Source organism: Colobus angolensis, unplaced genomic scaffold, assembly GCF_000951035.1.
Source record: "Colobus angolensis palliatus isolate OR3802 unplaced genomic scaffold, Cang.pa_1.0 Scaffold225, whole genome shotgun sequence".
NCBI classification, from domain to species: domain Eukaryota; kingdom Metazoa; phylum Chordata; class Mammalia; order Primates; family Cercopithecidae; genus Colobus; species Colobus angolensis.
In genome coordinates, this window is record NW_012115433.1 from 4,771,633 (window position 1) to 4,786,403 (window position 14,771).

The 14,771-nt window shown below is 39.8% G+C and overlaps 1 protein-coding gene across 2 annotated transcripts in view; it reads left to right on the plus strand.

Annotated features, from left to right (window-relative positions):
• Positions 1 to 14,771, plus strand: part of CCDC102B (coiled-coil domain containing 102B) — a 365,304-nt gene that overhangs the window by 14,949 nt on the left and 335,584 nt on the right. The window contains exon 3 of one of the 2 annotated variants that reach the window (XM_011944078.1): positions 5,251 to 5,283. The exons of the other annotated variant lie outside the window; for it this stretch is intronic. The gene's annotated coding sequence lies outside the window, so the exon portion shown is untranslated. The remainder of the gene's footprint in view (positions 1 to 5,250; positions 5,284 to 14,771) is intronic. 2 annotated transcript variants of the gene reach the window in all.

Genomic DNA, 14,771 nt, shown 5'->3' on the forward strand with positions numbered 1-14,771 from the left:
CTGCTAGATACCAAGATTTTACTGAGGACAATGTAGTATTCACGCAAGGATAGACCAACTGACCAGTGGAATACAATAGCTCAGAAAGGAATTCAGGCATTAATGGAAACTTGACACATGACTTGATACATCACATTGGAAAAAACTAGAGAAAAGCGTGTACCGTGCTCAGACAATTTTAATCTCCATAAAGACAAAACAATTAATTTGGGTCCAAACCCTACACCATTGACAAAAAGCAGTTCCAGCAAGAAAAAAGACAAATGAGCAAGCAAAACATTAGTCTTGATAAGAATATATGGAACATCTTTGACACTTAGAGGTAGAAGAGGATTTCCTGCATACAAATGTTGCAAGTCAGAGGGAAAAGATTGATATATTAATTGAAAGACACCCTGAAGAAAGTGAAGTGGAAAGACAAGCAACAGAATCGGAATTGTTATGTGCAACTAAATAACTACTATAAAAAGTTAATTAAACATAAGAAAAATACAAAGCACATAACAGTGGGCAAAACATAGAGACAGACATTTTATAGAAGAGAAAATGTAAACATCAAATAATATTCAAAGCTGCTCTACTTCATTAAAATGTAATAAATTCAAAATAAGACCTCATTGGCATACCATTGACTTTCATTTTGTGTGGTTGTAGAACAATGGGAATCCTTACGCACCGTTCATGTGAATAGAATTTATATTTATAAATACAGTAAACTTAAGTTTCTCTTAGTTGTTTTAATACTAAATATAAAATGTGAGGTTTCATCTAAATGAATTCCATTATTACATACTTCAGATTAGATTTCAGATCATCATTACAACAGGTGAGATTCTCTTATCCATTAAAAATATAAAAATACAAAAACTTTAGTGCTGTGTTTTCTTTTTCTTAAAAAAATCTATATTTATTTCTAAGTCTCCCTAGGGTTCAAAGGTACTAACCCAATTATGAAAGTCAATTAACATTACATTTAATTAGGTTATTCATTTTTTATAGACTTAGTCCAAGAGGATCACTTAGATACTTTTCCAGGACTCTGAACAAATGTTTTGAACCTTATTTGTAGTTATTATGCCATTTTTTCATAATTTCAACAGAGTGACCCACTCATGTAATACTTCCGTCTGCTCATAAATGTCTGCAGCTTACTCAAGATAAGCAATCGATCAGAACACTTATGATCTGTTATCATCTTTTCCCTGAATTTTAAAAATGTTAAACATTAATGTAATCTCACTCTCATTCATATTCTTAAAGTAAGCAAATCCTACTGATTTAAAAAATAATAGTAGATTGGTTATGGATGTCTCACATATCTTCATCTGACTGAATACCACACTTAAGAAGTCAATCCCTTGAGTCAGAAAATGTCTTCTACGTGATGTATTTAATACTGAACTGTATTCTGCATCCTTTATCAATATAAGAAAGGTATCAACATTATCAAAAGGACTGAGTAATAAGGTTCTAGCAGAAATATTCTGATATCTTGATCTTCTTTGGCACATTTAAATTAATATTTATTTGGGTAGGTCATTATGGATTTAAGACTTTTTTTTTTTTTTTTCCGAGATGGAGTCTCACTCTGCTGCCAGGCTAGAGTGCAATGGCACGATCTTGGCTCACTGCAACTTCTGCCTCCAGGGATCAAGCGATTCTTCTGCCTCAGTCTCCCAAGTGGCTGGGACTACAGACATACACCACCAACTTGGCTAATTTTTGTATTTTCACCATATTGGCCAGGCTGGTCTTGAACTCCTGACCTCATGATCTGCCTGCCTTGGCCTCCCAAAGTGCTGTGATTACAGGGGTGAGCCACTGCATAGATTTAATGTATTCGAGTTAACCATAAGTATTTTTCTATTTTTGATGCTGATATGATCACAAACCCCTACAATCTAGTTTCTGTGTCCTTTTGATCTGATTCCATTAACCCTTGAATGAAACTTTGGCTTATATGAAAACGTGCACACTCTCTTATACTTTCCTTCCCCAGACTTGGAATCAGTGATCCTTCCAAAATACCCTGGCTCCTTTTCATGGAAAATTGATTTTGAGGAACTATAATCTAGACTCTACATTTGCATATTGGGTTGGTCCCATCTGAGGTTCCATTGCCTCAAGGTCATTTTAGTGGCCAGAGGGATAAACAATTTTGTATATGTATGTATACATATATAATATAAACAATTTTGTATATGTATATATAATATAATATCGTTATATGATCTCCTAAACAATAATGCTAATTCAGGTATATATCAGTTGTCGAATTTATTTGGATCAAAACTCTTCAGACAGACAATAGTCTTGAGATTTTGAAATCTCTGAACATCATTTCTACTTCAGTAAAAGTACTGAAAATTGTATGAATTAGTGCAAGCAAAGCTCTTTTTGGAGGAAATAAATCTTTTTATTTATTTTTATAAAACTGAACTCATCTCATATCAAAGGAGAATGGTTTACAGTTGTTGAGATTTAAATTATAGTATCTACTAAATACTTGCTATTTTTCTCATATAAAAGTACTTTCTCAGTCCTTTGGCTTTAGTACTCTAAGAGCACTCTGAGGAACTTTATTCATATTATATGCTTTGAGTTACTCAAACATTAAAGTTCAGAAAGTGGAGAAGCTAATTTCAATAAAATATACTGCTTCAAGAGGGAAACTTAAATCTCTTTTCCTGTGGGCCAGTTTTTATGGAAGCACAGGACTTTTCTTCGATCACCCTGTGTATTTTAAATTATTTCTAGTATTTCTATGGTGGATACCATAAACTGTTTGGTTAATAATAATCATAGCTTGAAGTCTTATTCCTTGAAATGTGTATTTGGCATTTCTTGAAGGCTTTTTTTTTTTTTTGAGAGGGAGGCTCACTCTGTTGCCCAGGCTGGAGTGTAGTGGCGCGATCTCAGCTCACTGCAACCTCTGCCTCCCAGGTTCAAGCAATTCTCTGCCTCAGCCTCTGGAGTAGCTGGAACTACAGGCATGTAGTCTCACCATCATGCTCGGCTAATTGTTTATATTTTTAGTAGAGATGGGGTTTCACCATGTTGGCTTGGCTGGTCTTGAACTCCTGACCTCAGGCAATCTGCCTGCCTCAGCCTCCCAAAGTGCTAGGATTACAGGCATAAACCACCGTGCCTGGCCTTCTTGAAGGCTTCTATAGGAATGACTCATAGTGATTTTTCTTTTGTAACCCTCACCTGCCTGCGGACGACATGAATTCATCTATTTAGAGTTAAGGTTTTCCAGTTTTCTCTTAAAATTTTTAGGATACCCTAGTTCCCAGATCTGTGTATAAAACAAAACGAAACAAAAACTGTGATTTTGAGTCATCCTTGCTATGCCAGTTACAGTTACAAGTTTTATAGACCAGGGACCATGATGGCTAAACATCCGTCAGATAACGGTTGAGCTCCCTTCCAGATTTTTGGGCTGGGGACTTCCCATAGACTGATTTAGCTTAGGGACAAAATAAAGACATCCAATGTATAAGGAGAACTAAATGAAAAAGAAAGATATAAGAGTTGGTGGGAAAGGTTATGCTAAGGCTAGAGCGACTCAGAGAAAAAGTAGACTCAGTTAATGATCTTTATGTCATTTCGCAAGTCTTTCTGAATAAAACAGCTCAGAAACGGAGCCAACGCCAACCGCATCAGCCCCACGCAGGGAAGGGGATTTAATGAGGTGGGTCTGAAAGAATAGTGCTAAGAACTCATGCCTTTCACACACACTCTCTTTGTCCTGGAAAATAAGACTGCTGATTCAGAATTAAAAACTAGTGTTGTTTACTAAGAGCCAATTAAAACATTAAAGAACAGAGGAGAAATGTCATCACATCCTGGTTCCTTAATCTGTCAAAATTATAAATATTCTTGCTTAAGTCCCTTTGAAAATTACCTTGTGGTTGAGGAAGGAGCAAACAGGGATGAGAAGATATTTTAATACTCAACAACGGAGAGGAAAGGTAACCTTAGAGTCACAAGTTAGACAACTATCTATCTGTCTATCTATCTATCTATATCTTTTTAACTTAAGTATGCTCTAAGAAGTTAGACAACTTTAGAGATTTCTTTGAAAAGAGCACTGAAAATATAGATTTCATAGTGTTTTGTTGCAGTAAACCCTCATATCAACCTCGAGTGTTCAGAGTTGCTAATCTCTATAGATAATTCACTTTAGATTTAGGAAATAAACTCACAGTAGCTTGCTTAAATTGAGAATTTACCTAAGAGGACTTCCAAATTCCTTTATAGCTTCAAGGATTAAAAATGTTTTACACTTTATTGCATGTTTACCCTTTCCACTTTGTGATGCCTCGTAAAAGCTAAGATTATTTTTATCAACCTGGAAAGACCTTTAGGTTCCTTTACTGATAAAAATGGTGACATCTGCTGGAACTATGCAGTTCAGCACCAGAGTAAGGTCTGAACAACTGCCTGGACTCACATGTTGGCTGCGTTTCTGCATTTCCAGGAGAGGTAGCAGATACACTTGCAAATGGGGAAACAACAAAGTCTCTGCTTTATTTAGAATGAAGATTGATCATGGACAAAGCCAAGCTCTTTAAGACAAGATTTCAAGAGCTGAAAGCTTCTAGAATAATATCTTTGCAAAGAAACCCACGCTACTAAGAAGCTTAAAAAGTCAGAAAGCAGTTAGCAGTGGTTGCTATGGAAGCAACTGTAAACCTGTCCTCTGGGAAGAACAGAAGAGAATAGTCAGCTTCCCTCAGGGAAGTGGGTTCTAGGGCTCATTAAGGGGCACAGGTGACGGCAGACACCTAGCTCTGAAAAGACAAATAGTTAAGAAGTGCTTGTCTGTAAGTTTTTTTATTACCAGAGGCTGCAGCATTAGGGGTGTAGCGATTAGCCAGAACAGCAGGGTACAAACATAAATTATTATAAAATCCAGACTGTATTTTGTCATCAGCATTGCAGAGCGTTTTGAATGACACAGTATGACAACAACAAGAGATCATAGTCATCATCTTGCTTAGGGAGAAATTCTATGCATCATGTATATTTAAACCACAAATACCAAAGATTTTATGTGCAGTGACTCAAATATCACAATTTTAAGTCTGTTTCAGATTTGAAGCAATGCCTGCTAATTCAGCATTCTGAAAATGAGTATCCTTGTTTATTTTTTTCATATTTTTATAAAAGTTGACATTTTTATTTTTTCTCAGGCCAGAAATACTTGATAATTTTTGTTACCGTTCTCTAAATCTTATTTTCCAGAACTTGGCAGGATGAAGACAAAGTGTGTGAAAGGTATGAGTAGTTCTTTTAAATTCTCTTTTATCAACCTGCTCATATTGTCTAGGAATTGAGAACTGAGTTTTTATGGATATTCTTTTTTAAAACAAATATTTAGCAATTGAATTTTCAGACCACAAAATACTTTAGGGTTTCATTTGATCCACGTTACCATATCTCTTGCAGCAACTCATTTTACTATTTCCTTCATGAAAGTTTATACAGGACTTGTTTAGGGAGAAGAATTTCTGAAACTATATATTGCTGAAATATCTTTTTATTATAGCAACATTTTATTATTTATTTATTTATTTATTTAGAGACAGAGTCTCTCTCTGTCACCCAGGCTGGACTGCAGTGGTGTAATCTCGGCTCACTGCAACCTCTGCCTCCCAGGTTCAAGTGATTCTCCTGCCTCAGTCTCTTGAGTAGCTGAGACTACAGGCGTGTGCCACCGCTCCTGGCTAATTTTTGGACTTTTTTTTTTTTTTTTTTTAGCAGAGATGGGGTTTCACTATGTTGGCCAGGATGGTCTCAATCTCCCGACCTCTGGCGATCTGCCTGCCTCGGCCTCCCAAAGTGCGGGGATTACAGGCGTGAGGCAGCGCGCCGGGCCTATAGCAGCATTTTAAAAGGACATTTGCTTGGGTATATAATTTTATATCCAACGTTTTTTTCCTTAAATATTTAAAAATATCCTACTCCTTCTTTTGTTGCATCCATTTTTGTTGCTATGTCTGATATTCTGATCCTTGCTTCTTTGCAGGTGATCTCTGACTCACTGTAAGCTTTGTAAATTTCTCTATGACTTGCATGTTCTAAAATTTCTCGCTAGCATTTTCAGTCATAGGTTCTTCTTTGTATATCCTGTTTGGCCTGAAGGCAAATCTGGCAATGAAAACCCAAGTGCTCACACACCCATGACTCTGCTGAACTGCTCGCACTTCTTACAAGGCGTCCTCATTACAATGCTTTGCCCATGTCCAAGACTCTTTAACTAGAGATGCATTTTTTGATATGTGATATGTGAGGTCCAGTATAAACTAACCAATTAAAAACACCTTATGTTGTAAGATCTGTGTGCTCTGTTGTTCTAACTGAATATTTTTATCTACAAAGCCTGTATTGGGGTTAATTCCATCCTTAAAACTTGGCATTAGAGGGACATCATGTGGTAGTATAAGGTTATGCAGGCAGGCTTGCCGGCAGAATTGTTTGTGAATTGCTTTTTCTTGAGAGGTCAACTCTTCATTCACAGGATGCACTTTTGCTAACAATTATCATACGCCAAATATCATATCCTTTATACCAAAACAACACTTTGTCACTGTATAATGGATTAAGTTATTTAGGTGGAGAGGAATTTTCAGGATTTTTTTTTTAAGTTTTTGAAATAAATATAGGGAATAACAATTCTAACGGTTGTTTTAGGATACACACTAATCGAGAGTATAAAACTATCCAGTGGATGTCACTTTTCAGAATGCCTTAAAGTCATTAACATTTGAATCCTAACCAAATTTTAAAAGAAGTGTGAATGTTGCTTGCTCGTCAAAAGCAGTGATGATAATCTTAAATATAAAGTCCAGGAATGGCATCTGTGAAACACAAACATCTTTCTCCAACTTGATGGTGAATTAATGCTGACTGTGAGCTAACATAAGAGCCTTATTATTTAAATTGTGTTTTTTAGTAGTATTCTGATCAAAACCATTATTAATGTTGTTGCCTTGCACTGCGCACATCTTTATATCATTGTGTTCTAATATCATGAGATAAGCATATGGTTCTCATGTAATTTTGTAGTGTAATAGTGTTATGTGTGTGCTATGTTTTCTTTACATGTTTTTATTTTGAAGATTTACATCAGATCCAGTTATTTATAGGGCATTGAAGACCAAACATATACAAACATCAAGTATTTTAGAGTTGATTTCTAGCAGAGGCTGAGGCGGGACTCTTGTTGGAGTGATTTAGTGAGGGAGCATCCTCAGGAGAAGAGCATGGGGGGATCAGGACAGGACAGGGAATCCAGCTCGACAAGAATGTGTCTTAGCTGGAGACTGGCTTCAGCTTGACCCCACAGGACAACTCTAGAGCATCGCTGTCCAGCGGAAATATATTGCATGCCATACAGGTAATTTTAAATTTTCTGGTAGCCACATTTAAACACATAGAAAGAAACAGATGGTTTAAGCACTTTGTTTGAACCAGTGCATCCAAAGTATTGACATTTCAGCATGTATCAATATTAAACATTTGATAAGATATCTGTATTAGTCCATTTTCACACTGCTGATAAAGACATACCCGAGACTGGAAAGCAAAAGAGATTGAATGAGACTTACAGTTCCACACGGCTAGGGAGGCCTCAGAGCCATGGCGAGAAGTGAAAGGCCCATTTACATGGAGTCAGGAAGAGGAATGAGGAAGAAGCAAACGCGGAAACCCCTGATAAACCCATCAGATCTCATGAGACTTATTCCCTATCACGAGAATAGCATGGGAAAGACCGGCCCCCATGGTTCAATTACCTCCCCCTGGGTCCCTCCCACAACACGTGGGAATTCTGGGAGATACAAGTTGAGATTTGGTTGGGGACACAGCCAAACCATATCAACATCTTATGTTTCTTTTTATACTAAATCTTTGAAATCTAGTGTGTGAACAACGTGTCTCACTTCAGGTGCTCGACAGACCTGTGTGGCGAGTGATGACGGTATCCAGTGGCACACACCTCAACCGCACAAGAGTTGGTCGCGTCTTGAGCCAAAGGGGTCAACGTTTGTACCCCCAATTCAGTTATTGGCTATACTCTGTCCTCAAGGGTTGGGAGGAGTAGTCTCAAAGGCGAAGTGGTTCCTGTTTGTCTGAGGGCAATTCTTCTTGAGAAGGTGTTCTCTTTGAGTTTTACCAGCAGGGGATGGGCATAGGGGTAACATGTCTGGACACCTGAAAACAAAGCATTCTTGACAGTCCCTAGGGGCGCTCACGTACAATTGCTTCTCACATTAAGTTCCTGCAGTGCACACAGGGCTTCTCCAGGATTACATTTTTTTTCTGAGAAAACTATGAGGAAGGCTAGTGGGACCAATGATAGCTCCCACTGCAGGCTTGGTCCCAACACTCTCTCATACCCAAGATTTCCCTTCTCCACCAGTGTTTAAAGTCTCCTCCCCACTGACTGGCACTTGTGGTGGTGGTGGTGGCAGTGGTGTGGGGTGTGTGTGTGTGTGTGTGTGTGTGTGTGTGTATGTGAAGGGAGGGTTTTCTCAAACTCACATTGCTGCAGGATCCGACTCCCTGTTTATTTTGCCCTTATTAATGGCTGTGATTGGCAGTAGAATTAAATCCAGCAATGCTAGTAACAAAAGACATCCTGGTGGATCACCAGAGTGCAAAATATCTTCTGCTCTGTCTCAATTATGTAGCAGCAGCCCTATTTCTTCATGATTAGAGTCAATTGCTCCTGCTAATATAGCAACTTCTTTCTTAGCTAGTTACTTCACTAGCACAAAGAACATAAACTGAGCAGTAATAACTTTAAGTTTAGTGCAATCCATGTTGTTCCTCCTGGTGGAAGTGATTTCTTCTGGGAATCAGGAATGCTGAACCCACAGAGATTATATTTGTGCATATTGGAAGTACAAATCCCTTGAATGTGGATGGCACTGAATGGCTACCTCCCCCACTCTCTACCTGGACATATGTATTTTACATTTTGAGGACCATATAATGACCATTCATTTAATGCATGTATTACATAATAAAGGATAGTACCCCATCCCCTTGCAGGGTGTCACACTGAAGCTCATGATTCCCTGCATCTACAAAGCCTGCTTTATCACAGGCCATGGCTCTTGCACACTATGGGAGGTAGTAGGACCAGGGTATTCCTTGGTCATATGCCCACTGCTTCACCTCCATTTCTTTAAAGTGGGTCTCTGGGAATGAGGTGATCATATGTAGGATCCTATGTGAGCAGAGTAGACATTCTTTGCATTCTTGGATAAGAGGGCTCGCTGAGACATTACAGACAGGAAAGGCAGACTATTACCTGGAATACGGGTCTATCCCATCCAAGTTTACATATTACTTGGAAGAATGGAAGGAATCTGATATAATCATTTCCAAATAATGTCCAATATAGATCTTCTGAGAGATGCTTTCAGCATTGGTCCCTGATGGTGGCATGACAGAGCTTCAGCAGCTGCTGTAGCTAATTCACCCTTGGCCTAAGAAATCTCTTGCCTTTGGACCCATGCATCTCTGCCATGATGGCTGCTTCATCTGAGCCCATTGCATAAGCACCGGGATGCCTGAGAATGGAGTCTGAGTAAAATTTATTTGTTAATTTTTCTTGTCTGCTTGCTTGATGAGTATCTCTTTGGCAGTAGCTGCTTCTGTGGGCAGTAACCTGATTTAGAAGGAGCTCCACGCTTTGTTCCCACTCTCATGCCTCCCATGTATCTCATCTGCATGCCTCTCCCCAGACCTCTCTGAATCCAGTCTACCAGGCCTGCTCCTCCTAGGCCTCTGACTGGACAATCAGCACTCCCCGTGATACAGCCTTATCTCAGCCATATCTGTTTTCACACAAAGTGGATGGCCAGGCACATTGCCTGAACCTCTGGCCATTGGACTGTAGATAAGCAGCCATTTTTTTTTTTTTTTTTTTTTTTGAGACCAGGTCTTGCTGTCACCCAGGCTGGAGTAGTGCAGTGGTGCAATTTCAGATCACTGCAACCTCCATCTCCCAGGATCAAGCGATTCTTGTGCCTCAGCCTCCCAAATAGCTGGGATTACAGCATGTGCCACCATGCCCAGCTAATTTTTTGTATTTTTAGTAGAGACGGGTTTTCGCTGTGTTGGCCAGGCTGGTCTCAAACTCCTGGTCTCAAGTGATCTGCCCAACTTGGCTTCCTAAAGTGCTGAGATTAACAGGCATGAGCCACTGTGCCATTCGGCCAGCTACCATTCGTTTTTGATATGCACCCAAATTTCTAGCAGGCTCACTGTTTCATGAACAAAGCCTGAGCTTTTAATTCTTTTCCTTTGCTTTTATTCACCCCACTCCCTGCTGCCATGATGCCATAGGTGTGAGCTTAGGACAGATACCTGTTCACTACTGGCAGGTGACATGAGAGTTGACAGTTTATGTAACTTACTTGTGACCTCTGAACCTGGTCATGTTTGATACTGGGTATGATTAGTCCGTTGTACTATAGATTATGGCCGGGTCCACCTATAACTTGGTGTTTCTGAGAGTACACAATATAGTATTTTTGTCCATGAAGTCACTTGATGACTTCGTATCTCTGGTTCCACTCTGACCCAGTAGTAAATCAGGGACCGTTTAACACATGGTGTATGTAGTTATTTTTTGCAGATGACATGCCTTCTTCCAAACGTAGAGATTTAGCCACAGCCTCTTGCTGGGGCTTACCAGAAGCTCCTCCTGGCATCTGTCTCTATTAAGACACATCTGGAAATATGAGATGGCCCAGGTAGTAAGTTTGCTGCTACACAGCCTGGAACAACTGCAGAGCTTCCTTGTTTTGTGCTGCCTTCTGAAAAAGCAACTTGTGTCCCAAGATAATTGGATTATGATATCATTACTAGTATGACATAGGTTGAATTAAGTGATATTCTAAAAATAAATACTGAAATAGATACTGAAACACAGTCCTGTGGTATATCTTAAGGAAGGATTTCTCAACCTCAGTACTATTGACATTCTGAGTCAGATAATTCTTCGTATGGAGAAGCATCCTGTACAGTTTAAGATGTTCAGCAGCATCTTGACTTTTACCCACTGGATTCCAGCAGCACCTGCCCCAGTTGAGACAACCAAAAATGTCTCCAAATATTGCCCAATGTCCCTTAGGGGCTAATCAACCCCAGTTAAGAACCACTTGTTATATGATTCTCTAGAATTTATCCTGTATTGATAAAAATGAATGTTTGCTGTCATTTTAAAGATCTAGGAAAATTTTTCTCCAACGTCAATCTGATTTTTGAAGAGGTTATAAAATCTTTGTTTCCTCAAGTTGTAAGATAAAAATGATTATAAAACTTAAAATCCCCTTTATAGTTTCTATATGAAACATTTGCAAGTCACAAAAGGTTTTGCTTTGGTTTTGCAGGATTGTTACTCCTATACCATGATCAGATCATTCATGTGATCTCTAACATCGATGTGAGATTGACGTATGATGGAATAGGGTGTTGGCAAACACTTGCTTTTAATGTGAGGAAAATCCACCAGTGTAGCAGTGAGGAGGTGAGGACCTTGGCCATTGCTGGAATTGGAGGTGGTGGAGTAGATCTGCATGAGTAACCCAGTACTGCCTAGGGCGGAATGGGTACATCTGTCTACAACTGCCCCAAGCCTTTTCATCCCTCACACTAACCTAAGCCCCATTTTAGCCTGTTTCAATAATAAAGTAATATTTAAATATGTATACTATGAATATGTACATATATGTACTTATGAAGTATTAAGTATACATAAATTACTAAAGTAACACTGACTTCTATTTGCTTTAGAAGTACCTTATTTATCAGTTTGCTCAGCATGGAGAAGGGAAGAAAATGTTATTTGTTGCGGGAAGTCAGGGACCCCGAATGGAGGGACTGGCTGAAGCCGCGGCAGAAGAACATAAATTGTGAAGATTTCATGGACACTTATCCCTTCCCCAGTGAATATCCTTGTGATTTCCTATGCCTGTCTTTACTCTAGTCTCTTAATCCCGTCATCTTCTTTGTAAGCTGAGGAGGATGAATGTCCCCTCAGGACCCTGTGATTGTGTCGACTGCACAAGTTGTTTGTAGAGCATGTGTGTTTGAACAATATGAAATCTGGGCATCTTTAAAAAAGAACAGGATAACAGCGACGTTCAGGGAACAAGAGAGGTAACTTTGAACTGGCCGCCAGTGAGCCCAATGGAAACAGCTATATGCCTCCTCTTTCATAAGCAAATAGGAGAAATATCGCTGAATTCTTTTTCTCAGCAAGGAACATCCCTGAGAAAGAGAATGTGCCCTGAAGGTAGGCTTATAGACGGCCCCTTTTTAAGGCATCTCGTCTTTTATGGTCGAGGCCCGAAGGGATGAAATAAGCCTGGGTCTCCTATAGTGCTCCCAGGCTTATCAGGTGGACAAAAATTCCCATCTAATAAATTGTGATCAGACAGGTTGTCTGTTCTCAAACCCTGTTTCCTGATAAGATGTTATCAATGACAATGCGTGCCTGAAACTTCATTAGCAATTTTGATTTCTCCTCATCCGGTGGTCCTGTGATCTTGCCCTACCTCCATTTGCTCTGTGATATATTATTACCTTGTGAAGTACGTGATCTCTGTGACCCACACCCTATTCGTGCACTCCCTCCCCTTTTGAAAATCGCTAATAAAAACTTGCTGGTTTTATGGCTGGGGAACATCATGGATCCTGCTGGCATGTGACGTCTCCCCCGGATACCCAGCTTTAGATTTATCTCTCTTGTGCTCTTTCCCTTTATTTCTCAACCCAGCCGAGACACTTAGGAAATAGAAAAGAACCCACGTTAAACATCGGGAGTGGGTTCTCCCGATAGTTATTTCTTGAATCTTCCTCTCAGACTTCAATGCCTGGTGCTCCTGTTGGGAATGTTGAGAAATAAAATCAAAGAGTAAATATTCTGGGGCAAGTTGGAGCAGCTCTGTAAGGGCCAGTCTAGTAGGTGCTCTTGTGGATGGTGGCAGCTTGTGTCATGTATGCATTGGACAAGTCCACATGGCATATGGCTGTGTGACACACAGCGCAAATAGTGTTAACTTTGGCCAGTGACTGGAGCTGATGGCAGCTTTACTCACAGATGTTTTGCAGTTGCTGTCAAGGCAAGTGTGTACTTACAAATGGCTTCCATCCAGTGGTGTCCAGATTGTTTGGGGCAGGGCAAATGCAGGCAGGTCAGAGGGTCAAGCCAGTGTTAGCAAACATGCATGGGCTGCACCAATAGCATGCACCTTTCCCAGACAGGCATGATTGAGCGACGGATTACATTTCCTCCTCACAAGAAAACTGGATGCCTCTGTCGCTAAACAGAGCCCACTCTCAGTGCAATTCTGGGGTAGCTGAAGCAGGGGCTCTAAAGGGGACAGAAATGAAGAAACTGCGAATGTACTGAAGGAGATAGAGTTGTACTACAAATAAGACTCAGGAATAGGATTGCCAATGTTGAAATATTTTCAACTTTGCAATAAGGCAAATGCCTTCCATATTTGATTATCCTGAAGAAAGGAAAAGGTCCCTTACCCCAAATTTTGTCCAAATGTGAAGACTGTTCACACACACACACACACACCCCTCAAGACAATATAGAAAGGTTTATTGCTCATATAACAAGGCTTTCTTGCGATAACAAGGTGGCTCCTTAGTGGGTCCAAAAATGGTTTGAGAGAACAGAGAAAGCAGTTGAGCCTGGGGTTTTTACTGAGGTTAGTGATAAGGAAGGAGTGGGGGTTCCCATAGGTAGTTTGAAATTCCCACTGGCACCAAAGGAGGGAGCACCTCAACGTTATTACAAACTTTCCCAGGTGCAGAGTAGAAGGAAAACAGGGAGAGGTGAGGGTTCAAACCTGTGCATGGTCAAACATTAAAATATGGCGGCTGACTGTGTATTAGCTTCCTAGGGCCGCTGGAACAAGTGACTACAAACCGGTGGCTTAAAACAACAGATTATTTGTTGCCTCACAGTTCTGGAGGCTGGAAATCTGATATCAAGATGTCTCCAGGGATGATTCCTCTTGGAGGCTCTGAGGCTGCTGTGTTTCAGGCTTCTCTTTTAGCTTCTGGTGATGGCTGGCAGTCCTTAGCTTTTCTTGGCTCATGGAAGCATCACTGTGATCTCTGCCTCTGCCTCATCATGGTCTCCTTGTGTATCTGTCTTTGCGTCTCTTTTCCTCTTCCTATAAGAGCACCAGTCGTATTTGATAAAAGGCCCACCCTACTGCAGTGTGACCTCAACTAAATTACATCTTAATTACTGCCAGAACCCATTTCCAAATAAAGTCACATTGACAGGTACCACGGGTTAGGATGTCAACATATATTTTGGGGAAACACAATTCAAACCACAACTGACTATTAAATGTTACATGCCAGTCTTTGGCAGAAGTGATTAATGCTTGTATATAAGGCAAACATAATGGCAGACGTAACTTCTTGATAGTTAATTTATCCTTACTGTAAATTTAAGTGGTCATGGGCCACTGGCATAGATTGGGTGGGTGTCTGGTAGGGCTGAAAGAAATAATTTTCTCCATGTATCCTTTCTCCCTCAGTGCCATTGAGTTTCTGCTATGATTTTTGCCATTACTAACCACTGGGTAATAAGAATAAAATTTTGCTTCATTAACTTCATTAGGGGCTGCATATTGCTTTGTTTTCTAAATGTGCTGGATATAGAGACAGAACAGTGATCACTTTTGAACTCTTTAAAAGAGACACTGTAATTGGCC